This window comes from Panthera onca, chromosome C1 (assembly GCF_046562875.1).
Source record: "Panthera onca isolate mPanOnc1 chromosome C1, mPanOnc1 haplotype 2, whole genome shotgun sequence".
NCBI lineage: Eukaryota > Metazoa > Chordata > Mammalia > Carnivora > Felidae > Panthera > Panthera onca.
In genome coordinates this window covers 177,164,369-177,176,864 of record NC_138346.1, presented here as the reverse complement: position 1 = coordinate 177,176,864, position 12,496 = coordinate 177,164,369, and positions in this window count along the sequence as shown.

Here is a 12,496-nt window from a genome sequence, read left to right as displayed (position 1 = left end):
AGAGTTAGATGTTTGATAGAATCCATCTGCCAGTGCCCTGCGGGAGAAGCCCACCCAGAGCTCACGCATAGTTAATAGTTGGGTTCACTATGGCCGTGAGGGCGACAGACCCCAAGGCAGCCATGTCCCAGAGGGGGTGAGAAAGAGCTTATTGAGGAGTTAGGGGTTTCGAGGGAGGGTCTGGGGAAGTGGGGCTCTGCCCTACATCGGGTACTGGCGGGAAGCAGGACTAACCCTCTGATTAATCCGTCCGATCTAGAAGGAGGGAAGGCTAGGCCCAAGCTAATGCTGTCGTTGGGTCGTTGGCAGACGGGCAGAGCTCACGGACCAGCCACGAGAGGCGGGTGTGTGCTCACTGTTGTGTGTTGTGTGTTGTGTGTTCCTGCTTGCCTGGGCTCAGCCACAGTTAACGCAGTGGCCTTGATTTGCCTTGACCGTCATGGGCACAGAGGGGCCTTCGCCTGATGCCGATGTTCCGTGAAATTGTTCATGTTCAACAGGACTTGGAGGCCTAGCTGTGAGGGCCAGGCTGGCTCCTGGCTGCCAGGCTCTTCTTCCTCAGGGCTCACTGCCTGGGGGTCCTCTGTGGGGGGCTTGCCAACGACTATGGGGACGTGGGGGTGCCGAGGAGAACATGATGTGGATTCCGTTTGAAAGGAAGGGTCTGCAGCTTTTTAAAAGTTTGACGAGCAAGGGGGCAGCGGGGCTCTCGTTCCATTTGGCTCTGACCTTCCCAAAGTCCATGATTTGCCTCGCTGGCTTGTTACACCTGAAATCCCATCGCTGCGCTCTGTTCCCTTGGCCTTGACGACTTTCAGTCTCCTCTAAGAACATGGGCCTCTGGGACGGCCCCTCTCACTGGTTGATGAACTGGGAGGAGGGCGGGTGAGGTCTTCATGATGGTCCAGGGGTGGGTGGGGTGCCCTTCAGGTCTGGAGGCCTTGGTGAGCCCGGGGATGTCAGCCCTCAGCCCCAGGCTCCAGATCCATGTACCGTGGCAGAAATTCCGGCTCTTTTCACCCTCCAGTTGGGTCAGAGGGACTTGGGAAGTTTCCACTCTCTGGGGAGGAAAAGGCCCTGGAGGGATAGTCCCTGCCCTTAACTGGACAAAAAAGTGGTCCCGGGGGCAGTGAGCTTGGGCTTGCCCTGACCTTGGGCAGGTTGTAGCCTCCCCTGGGCTTCTGTCCCTGTTCGCCATGTGACTAGGTGGACACAGACAAGATTTCACTTTTATTAACAGTCCTTAAACACTGTGCCTTTTATCCCAACTGGTCCTCACCTACGACATGTTTGTTCTAAATCCCACACCCTGGGGCGCCTGGGTGGCTCAGTCGGTTGGGCATCCGACTTCGGCTCAGGTCATGATCTCGCGGTCCGTGAGTTCGAGCCCCGCGTCGGGCTCTGTGCTGACCGCTCAGAGCCTGGAGCCTGTTTCGGATTCTGTGTCTCCCTCTCTCTCTGACCCTCCCCCGTTCATGCTCTCTCTCTGTCTCAAAAACAAATAAACGTTAAAAAAAAAATTAAAAAAAATAAATCCCACACCCTGGACTTGCACTCAGCCTCTGCCAGTTCCTTGCTGTGTGACTTTGGACAAGTCGCCGTCCCTCTCTGAGCCTCAGTGTCCACATTTACGCAATGGGGAGGACGTCATGGAGGATTAAGGGATATCACGTGTCTGGCACACAGCAGGTGCTTGAACAACGTCAGCAAGTCCTTCCTTCCCACTCTGGGCCTCCGTGTCCTCGTCTGCACAGTGTGGATCCGCTCTGTCCTGCTTACAAATTGGCAGTCGGAGAGTGATGGCAATCCTGGGTGGATGTCAGGTCAGGACTGAAGCTTGGGGGATCCAGTCTCCTAGATTCCCCAAGGTGGACCACAAGCCCCGCCGTGCAGAACGGGGAACCCTCGGTTAGAGGCGGGATCTTCTGTGGGAGACACCAGAGTCCTGGCCAAGGCAGCCTAGTTCAGAGACTGCTTGGGGGGGGGAAGGGCAGTGAGGGCCCAAGAGACCCAGAAAGTGCCCAGGTCAGATATCGGGTCCCACAGGTGGTTTTTCACAGGGTGAAAATTTCCCAGGCCACCTGCACATCCTCCACGTTTAAACCCGGACAGGAGCAGACTTGAAGCAGTGGGGGGTAGGTGGGCAGCTGTAGGCCTCGGATGCCTGATCAGCCAGCCTGGGGGCAGGGAAGGGTAGGGGTAGACTTCATTATTCCTTCCTTCCTCCATCTATTCTGGCTACAGACACTCATCAGGCCCCTGCTTGATGTCACCCCGTGTCCCAGGCCCTGGGGATAGAGAGAGGCATCTGACCCGTGCCCGTCTGGGGGGCCCACGCTCCCATGAGAAGCACGGTGGGGGTCTGGCCCCGCCTGGGGAGTTCGCAAGAGCTCCTCAGAGAGGTCACTTGAACCGAGCTGAGTCCTGAAGGGTTCACCAGGGAAGAAAGGGGTGGGAGACCGGCCGGAACGAGGGCTGGGCGCCCCGAGTCACCCCACCACGTTCCAGGAATTGGCCCAGGGGTAGGTGTGCGTGGAGCCTAGGATAGGATGAGAAAGGCTGCAGGGGACACGGGCGGGTAGGTGGGGCCCGATCAGGTGGACTGCGGATGCTTCCCTGGAGCAGGTGCGGAAGGCCCGGCCGACGGGACTGACCAGGACAAGCTACAGTGTCCGTAGAAGGAGGACCTGGGACACTCGGAGCCGCCCAAAGAATGAGCAGTCGCATCTGACAGACAGAGGTTACCGTTCTTTACAGAGAGAGCTAACAACCAGGCAGGGTAAGAGAAAAGAGTGCAGCCACCGGAAAGATCTGCCACCCCGTAAAAGAGACAAAGGGAGAAACACGGTCGGCTTCAGGAATGATCTAAGGAATGCACACTGAAAACACCAAGAACCCGTATTTTACTCAGGACATCGGGCCCATTTCGTAAAGAGGGTCACGACGGGTGGTGTTAGCGGAGCGTGGAGGGACAGGGCTGTTTCTTACACTGCTGGTGGGAAAGGAGAGGACACAGGCTCTGGCGGGGGGGTCAATGTGGCGGCGGGCGGGGAGCGTCTCAGCACCGCCCACCCCGCGCTCTGCAAGGCCACACGCGGGAGCTCATGCCGAGGAACTAATCAGGGGTGCCGAGATGGACCGACAGAAGGGTGTTACCTGTGGCCTTGCTCAACGTCCAGCAACAGGAGACTGGCTGATCAGCTACGGCTATGCAACATAGAAACATGGCGGCATAAACATGGCGACTCTTCTGGCCGACTTCCCCTGCTCTCACAGGGCCACACTCCTCTCCTGGCCAGCCTACCCGAAAGCTGTCCCGCCACATTTACTTGGGGATCCTTTTGGTGTCTTTCCGCTTTCCTCATTAGACCCTCAGCTCCCCGAAGGCAAGGACGACGCCTATTAGGTTCACCACTGCGTCCTCAGTGCCTAACTCAGTCCTTGCGACACAACAGGCCCTCAATAAATGCCTGTTACGTCAATGACTGAGTCTTTCTTTCTTTTTTTACTGCGGTAAAAGGCACATAACATAAAACTTGCTATCTTCACGCTTTCTGAGTGAACAGTCACTGATGTTAAGGTGTCCACACCGTCGTGCAACCATCCCCAACACCCATTTTTGAGAGAGAGAGAGAGAGAGAGAGAGAGAGACAGAGGATCCGAAGTGGGCTCTGTGCTGACAGCAGAGAGCCTGATGTGGGGCTCGAACCCACGAACCGTGAGATCATGCATGACCTGAGCCGAAGTCGGAGGCTCAACCGACTGAGCCACCCAGGCGCCCCACCCATCTCTGCTTTTATCACCCCCACTGAAACCCTGTACCCACGAGACACTAACTCCCCACGTCCCCTCCTCCAAGCCCCTGGCGACCCCCACTCTCTTTTCTTTTTTTCTTTTTTCCAATCTCCCATCTCCTCCCCATGCCCCCGAGTCTATGTTTATGGGTGTGGAAAGAAGTTCTTGGTATAAAATGAATAAAAAGAGAAATTGTAAAGCGGAACACAGCAAACGCTGTTAATTCCCTCCTTCCTTGGTTTTGTATGGAGGAATCTCATGCCCACTCCCAGGCGATGAGTTCTGATTGATCCGAAGCCAGTCATGACGATTCTATTCTCTACTGCCAGCCCGGCTAATGAGACCTGCAGAGAAATTCGTCGGCTTGGGCCCATAAGGGGGTGAACCAAAGTCAGCCACCACCGGTGTTCCAGCTCTGCGGGGTAGTTTAGCCTGATTTGTTCCAGCCACTGTGTCTGCAGTTTGAACTCATTCCCAACAGATGTAGAATACGATCCCATATAGGGGCGCCTGGGTGGCTCAGTTGGTGAAGCGGCCGACTTCGGCTCAGGTCACGATCTCGCGGTCCGTGAGTTCGAGCCCCGCGTCGGGCTTTGTGCTGACGGCTCAGAGCCTGGAGCCTGTTTCGGATTCTGTGTCTCCCTCTCTCTCTCTGCCCCTCTCCTGTTCATGCTCTGTCTCTCTCTGTCTCAAAAATAAATAAACGTTAAAAAAAAAAAAAGGAATATGATCCCATATATACCTGTGTGTAGCTGTGAATAGAAAAAACTCAAAAGAGATCATCTCTGGGTGATGGGACTCTCCTTTAGGAAATTTGTGTAGGGAGCATGTAAATAATGATCAAGAAATAGCATTTTTACACTCAGAAAATAAGCAGTGATGTTAGCTGTATTTAAAAAAAATAAAATATTGGGCTTCCAGGAAGTCGTTCACCCCCATCTGACCAGAGAATTTGAGGGAAGCCAATGGACCGCCTGGGGGCATGCTGGAGAACAGATTCCGGCACGGAGTGAGGGCCCTGAACTTGACCTACAAAGGTCCCATCTGAAACAGGGTGTTATTCCAACCTTTTGAGGGAGGCAGGGCAGATGCCATGGTCCCAGGGAAACTTGCAAACCTGAGGTTTCATGAGAACTGGAGCGAGTAAGGTCCCCGGTGTGGCTATAAGGGGCTGGGACTCACCCCCTGTGGCCCTCCTGTCCTCCCCCGCTCCCAGCCAGCCCCTCCAGCACCCCCAAAGTCCCCACCTCTCCCTCTGGGCTTTGAAGCCAGACCCCGTGTCCCCGTGTTCCCGGCCTAGGCACGTCTCTCGGCTCCCACAGGACACGTCCCTCCTCACCCTTCTCCGCTGGCCGGTCTGCCAGCCAAGCAGGTTCTCAGCGGGGCCGGGCAGGTGACTGGGTGACTAGTAGGAAGGCCGAGCTGGGCCTCAGGGCCCAGGAAGACGGGGCAGCTGTGGGGTCTGCAAGGTGGGGCTGACAGGCAGCACCTGTATTGGCTGCAAACACAGGTTTAGACCGAGTGGCATTGCTATCTTTTCCCCAGACAAACCCGGATTATCTCTGTGAAAGTGACCCTGGGTAAAAGCAGGGAAAAGAAGAGGAAAAAGCCAGCAGAGACCGGTGTTGATTCTGTACTTGGCAAATGTCCCCAGGGTCACCGCTGTGCTGCGCGGGGACACGGGCTGTCCTGACGAGAGCCAGCATTCTTCCGTGTGCCCCGTGGTGCTGTTTGCTGATTCGTGAACACGTTAGCTAATTTGATCTTCGCCCCAAGGGTGGCAGGTAGTGGCATCCGAGATGAATCAAAGAAAACAGCCCTGAAGGAGAAGCAGGGGGCAGAAATTTACCAGGGGCAGGGATCACTTAGGGACAGCAGGGTTTTTTTCTTTCTGGGATGGTGATGATGGTGGCGGGGGCAGACTGGACCATCAGATGGTTTAGGCCTGTGTTCACTCCTCCGAGGAATCTGGATTATCAGCTATGACCCTCTCCATCTTTTTCCTTTGGAAAAAGTAAATCGGTCTGGGACAGTTTGATGTCCCCAGTGACTCCAGTTTTCTTCTCTCGCTTCCTTTCCTGCCTCTTCCTTCTCTCTGCTTCCTTCGTCTTCTGCAGTGTGATGTTCAAACCGTCTGCCTGAGCCTCGGTTTTTCCGATCAAAGTAACAGGATGCCAGTCAATGCCACCCCACGTCTTCCCCGGGGAACACCTTTATCTTCCCTGGCTGAGGTGGGGTGTCCAGACCCTACCCCTTATTCCCTGCGGGATCTTCCCCAGCCTCAGTTTCCGCACCCCTGCGATGCAAGGCCTGAGGGCGAGGGGCAAGGTGGTTAACTGCCCTGTGGATTTCAGGGCTTCTGGCCATGCGGGCTCAGATGGCTGCCTTCCCTGCATCATTAACACCCTGACCTGGAGGTGATGGAAATATTTTGGCCTGGGGGTGACGGGGTCAGTGGCTGGGAGCTGGGATGGCACATTCCTCCCAGTCCCCACCCCCACTTGCCTGGGGCTTTGGGTCTGCTGGCCGATTCTCTCCTTGCACCCCAGACCCCGGGGCAGTTGATGAAAATTGGGTGCAAGCACTTGGGGTCTTCTGGATGCCAACTGGTGATACAGGGGCTGTTTGTATGGAGGGATGCGACTGCCCTCCAACCGTTCCCCGCCTCTTCCACGCGTGTCCACTGTGATGGACCCCTCCCCTTGTGCCATGAGAACATAAAACATTGGCAGAACTGTCACCTCATCTGGCCTCACATCTCCTTGGAGAGGTCGGAGTTACCGTCACCATTTTATGGATGAGCACACTGAGGCTCGGAGAGGGGCAGTGACTCGCTCTGGGTCGCACCGTGGGTTCAGTTGGCAGAGCTGGGACTAGCACCCTGTCCTGGAGCCCAGCCTGGGGTCCCGTCTCATCGGCCTCCCAGGCCTGTCTGTTTCTGAGAGTACTGCCTAGAGGAGGCGGCCCTGAGGCCGTCTAGAAAGATGTACGGGCACTCCAGAAGGGAAGAGTGGACCCGCCTGCGGCTGCGGGGTGGAGTGGGGCAGCCTGGGCCACTTCGAGCACTGCCACATGTCCAGGGAGCAAGCCCACACTTTTTGGGCTGCCTCAGAATCTCCTGGGGGAGCTTGTGAAATGCAGATTCCCCGGCCCCGCCCTAGAGACTCAGGGGAGTCTGCACTTTCCACAGACCGGTTCCCTGTCCCCACCCCAGAGTTCGGACACACATGGTCCCTGGGGCACTCTTGAGGAGGGGCACAGCAGGACTGGGGGACTGAGCCCAGCTCAGTGTGCAGGGGTGAGGGTGGGGCGGGAGGTGTGGCGTGAGCCCTGGGAACAGTGGCAGGGGCCGGACCCTCTTGGACCACCCTATCTCTAAGTGCAGCTCTCCCACCCCTCCCCTTTCCATCTTTCTCCCGAGCTCTTCTACCACGGCGCATATTGACATCTTTGCGTATTATGTTCCGCAGGAGTGAGGGCTGTACGAGGGCAGGAGTTTATCTGTCTGGGGCACTGATGTAACCCCACGGTCTAGAACAGTGCCTGGAACACATGCGGTGACGGGGGGGGGGGGGGGGGCTTTGGGTCTGTTTTGTTTGTTTTTATTCTTACTGTGGAAGAGATCTGCGTGTGCTCAGAGGCTGACAAGAGAAGGGGACCGTAAGCCTTGGTGTGCACAAGGTGGAGACAGAGAGATGTCGGAGGATGGTTCCTGGAGGAGGCAGGGGGAAAGGATGGGGCCCCTCAACCGGCTGGACATCTCCTCCCTTTAAGCCTGCAGGGAGAGAACTGGTGTGGAGAAGCGGTGTATGAATACATGTCACTGGCCTCCATTTTCTCCATGAACTGGCATGGAGGGACACCCCTGGGGAGGGGGGGGTGGGGGGGGTGGAGGCTCGTAGGGCATGATGGGTCTGGTGTCGCTCCTGAGCAGGGGCTTTGGGAATAGGTTAAAGCATTACTGAGGCTGGCACTCGGGCCATGAATTTCTTTTGTTCAGAACCTCCCAGGAACCCCCCACCCGGGACGGGGACCTCAGGAGACATTAAAAACCAGCTTCCAGTCCCAATGTCTCCAGCCGGGCCCTGCACTGCTGCCTGTCGCTTCTTTATAGCCGGACCACAAGTCCTGAGTTGCCTCCTCCAGGAAGCCTGCCTGGATCCAGTGCCTATCAACTGGATCCTATCAACAGCACCTAACCTATCTCTTCCTGTGTGACCGTCTCCTCCCGCCTCTCATCAATAAGGCCGGTGCTCCTAACTGCCTCCCTATGGGCTCGCCAAAGGCAGGCCAGGGTTTGGTCTCAGGAGCTGAAGCAGGCCACCAGCAACGGTAGGGCTCTGCCTGGCCTGGGCGATGAGGCGCTGGCTTCTCACGCTGTGCCCTGGGCGCCCTCTGCTGGTCAAGCTGGGCACCGCCACCGCTCCTGAGGGGACTTCTTCCCTGGGCCCATCCCTTCCCTTCCTCCTAGTTCCTTCCTTCCTCCCTTCCTGAAACCTGCCACTGTGCCTGCCCTCAAAATCCTGGTCCTTTGCCAGCAGCCCTCTCGCCCTCAAATGCCTCTTGGAACGTTCCTTCCCCTTCTTGCTCTGCCTGGGGTCCCCTTCCCCACCCCCTGCTCCCCCACCCCCCCCCCGCCAAGGTCACTGCTGCCTCCTTCTCCTCTCCCACAGCCTGGGGCCCGAGGTGGGGAAGGGTCCTCCTTGCTCCTCACTGCCTCGTCCAGAGCGCTGTCCTGTTCTCCATAAATGCCAACATGGAAGCTCCTGTCATCAGGTGGCATCCCTATGTACAGAAGGCCTAGCTCACGGTCACCTTCTCCTGCTGGGTGGCTCCAGGGCGCACACAGATAGCCCTCTCGGGGCTCTGGAATCCCATTTCCTCCCCTGAAAGACCTTGCCACCACCCTCCCTCAGCCCCGCTCCCTCTGTCGTGCAAGGTCAAGAACCTTGTCGCTCCCTGTGGCTGTGTCTCCTCCAGAGCTTAGGTGTCGGACACCCCCCTTTCCCGGTCACCACTTTCTCTTTTTCTTGCTCACTCCCAGCTCCCGCTTTCCCCCACGCCCACCGCACCTACCACCCTCTGATGCCTCCAACCAACTCTTCACGCCTGGCTCCCTCTTGCCTCCTCACCTGTCTCCCTGCTACCCAGCCGGAACTTCCCGGGCCAGCCTTCCATCCACCCCCAGCGCACCCCCTCCGCGCCCTTGCCCCGCTAGGTACCGTACTCGGTGGGCGAAAACCCAGCTCTGCTTCCGCCCAGCTGTCCGCCAGCTCTGCCCCCCGCACCCCCGCGGCCGAACACCGCAAGGACACGTGCACACTTTGTGGCCTCCCTGAATGATCAGCCTCGGACCTCCAGGGGGCCCTTCAGGTTGCCCCCGAAACCCACGCATTCTAGCCCTTCACCCGTCCCCTCTTATTTCATTCTCTGTTTCATTTCACAGAAGCACGGAGGAGATTGAATGGCCCTGCCCCAGAGCCCACGCCCCTAAGCCCTGCGAGATGTGCCTTGCCCTGGGAGGACGACCTCGGACCTTCTTTCCCCTCAAACCTCCAAACCTTCTCCCCCATCCTGCCTTCCAGCTGGCTCCCTGCTTCCTATTTCAGTGAGAAAATAGAGGTGACAGAGAACCTCCAGCTAAGGCTCTGCACTGACCCAGGTGCTACGGGCACCTGTGCCCCCCCCCCCCCCCCCCCCGGCCCACTGTGAACTGCGCGCGCGTGTGTGTGTGTGTGTGTGTGTGTGTGTGTGTGTGCATGTGTAGCTGGGCCAGTTTGTGCTTTTGTCCCGATTAGGGAGCCTTGCAATCTGGGCACGTGGCTCCCCCTGCAGAGAATATGCGTAAGTGCTGCCTAACGAAATGCAGTACTCCTGCGTTCCTTGATTAATCCATTTAACAAGTCTGCTGGGACGCTACTCAGGGCCAGGAGCCCCACTGGATTCTGGGGACAGAGAGGACTCTGCTGTGACCCGGAGGAGGGGACATATGAGCTGAATGCGTGCTGAAGGCGGAGGAGTGGCCAGCAAGGCAAGCAAGGAGAGAGAGAGAGAGAGAGAGAGAGAGAGAGCGAGTGCTAGCGAGCAGGCGCGCACACAGCCTGGGGCCTGAGGCCTGCCCGCACAGGCCTTCAGACAGCAATCAACAGCTGTCTCCTCTCTTCCCTTTAAAAAACCACCGAGAGCTTCTTAATGAGAAGCCCTGGGGAGCCTGCTCTTAAAATGCACTTGGAAGAGGCTGATAAAAGCACAAGACTCTGAGTGTGAGGTCTGGATGACGCATTTCTGGAGGGCAGGGACTGTCTCAGGTCCATTGCTCAGCCTGTATTGAGCAAGGACTGCAGCATTCCCAGCACTGTCCGGGCGCTGGGGATGCAGACCCAACTAGCCCTTCTTTCCTGGGGTGTCCATTTCCGTGGGAGAGAAGGGCGGTAAACAAAAACGTAATACAGAGCACTTAAAAGGTGCTATGGAGGAGAAGCAAGCAGGGGAGGGAATGTCGGGTGGGGGTGTGTTTAGGAGAGGCCTCACTCAGAAGGTGGAGGACATTGTAGGGAACAGCATTCCAGCAGTGGGAACAGCCAGGGTGAAGACTCTCACACGGGGAGCCTGCCTGGGGGCAACAGGAGCAGACAGGAGTCCCGTGGGATGGGAACCCAGTGAGTCAGGGGGACCAGAGAGAGGACAGGACAAGGTCAGATGGGGCCTGAGGGCCACAGTAAGGACTTTGGATTTTGCCTGAATGAGCTGGGAGCCCCTCAGGGTTCTGAGCCCGGGGTGTGGGTGTGCTCAGGGAAATGGGGTGTCTGACCCGGGTTGGCACAGGTTCATTCTGGCCACGGGGAAGACTTCAGGGGACAGGGCAGGAGCAGGGGGACCAGCTGTAGACAAGCGGACACCCTCTGTGACTGTCCAGACCGAGGAGTGGGGCCTCTGTGCAGGGTTGGGGTGTGGAGCACACTGGAGTCTGAGGGAGGAGCCCGCAGACCGGATGGGCTGGATGTGCGGGGAGGGCTGCGGGGACCCCTGGGCGGATGGCGTTACTGCTGACTGGGAGAGGGAAGGCCGGAGGAGGCGTAGGGCTGGGGACGCGAGCTTGCTATTGGCGTGATGGACCCGGGCTCTGCAGGCCTGGTTCCTCGTGTGCTGCTGCTGGACACGCGTTTGCTTTTGTCCCTGGGCCCTGGCAGGTCACCGTGGCCTGCGAGGCGGGCTGGATGCTGACTGGCTGTGGCGTCCTCCCCCACCCCGGGCCTCCCACAACCTGGGACCTATGAAGGGGACAACACCCGTGTGGTGAGGAGCCAAGAGTTGGTGCAGGAGGCGGGGCCGGTGAGGAGGCCGCTGGCCGAAGCTGGTCTTTGCGGGGCGGGGGCAGGCGTCCCAGGGGTCCCAGTGCCTCCCCGCCCAGGCCTGGAGCCGTGGTCCCAGGCCCTGGCTGAGCTTTGAGATGGTTCCTCCTTCTCCCTTCTTCCCCCCCCACCCCTCCACCCAGCCTGGGCCCCAAGGGGCAGGGGACACTTCTAGCTTCCTGGAGCTGTGGCGCTGGCACTCGGGGGGACGTGGGCTCCCCGCCCGGGAGAACGTGACCGCTCAGCCTCGATCGCCCTGTGCTAAGTGGAAGGCCGGGTGAGCAGGGTGCAGGTGCCGGCCCTTCCGCTATTTATGCGGGTCAAGTTGCACTCAGCTTCCTGCCCGCCACTCCCGGGCGCCAACACAGGTGGGCAGAACGACCCCGAGGGCTCCGTGAAGGAGGTGATCATCCTCCCACGGGTGGGCAGGGGGCACTTGAGGGCTGGAAGGGGCAGTGAGTGTGAAACAGGGAGATGGCTCCTCACCTGCCCGCTTTGGAGAAGCCCGTGGGCTCCCTGATTAACCGATCAGTTTCCCACACCTATGGGGGTGCAGGCTGGATAGGCGCTGACAGGGCAGTGCTTCCCCAGGTCTGGCCCCTGTTTCCTAAGGTCCGACGAGCTTCTCCACCCACATTCTCCCAGGGTTTCAGAACAGCCCTGGGACAAAGGCAGGGTCTATTCTACCCATGGGATAGATGAGGACATTTGAGGCCAGAACGAACCATGGGTCGGCCGCCGGGATACCTTGTTTCAGGTCCTCGCTCCTTCGGGAGAGAGATCTTCATCAGTTGGGTGGCCTGCGGGCTCCCCCAGTCCCGCCACTAGGGCTCACCCGGGGAGACGCTTCTGTTGGTGATATTCCTAGGTCTACGTGCCCGCCCCTGAGCCACCGGCAACGGTGCCAGAGACCCAGCCAGAGGCAGGAGACCGTCCCAGGTGTTTGATGGGCGCCCGGGGCCTGTTTCTCCCAGCAGCCCTCTTCCCGCGCGGGTGTGGTGGTGGCCGTGCGCCCAGCATGGCCTGCGGGAGGCATCCCCCAGCGCGGACTTTGCAGTTTGCACAGGAGGCCGCGGGGCCCGCAACCCATCTCACCCAGCCCTCGCTCATACCCTGTGTGGGACACACGGCCACCCACACTTCGGGGAAGAAGAAACTGGGAACCAGAGGGGGGTGGGCGGCCAGGAAGCGAGGTAGGGCCTGGACGTAAACCAGATCTGGCTGTAAAGCCAAGCCTTTTTTTACTGCACAGGTTGGGCACCCCATCTTTGTAGTAACCTTGTGAGGATCCCAAGGGGCACTCAGACCTGAGGCGGGACAGAGCGCTGGGTGAATGGCGCTGGCAAGTT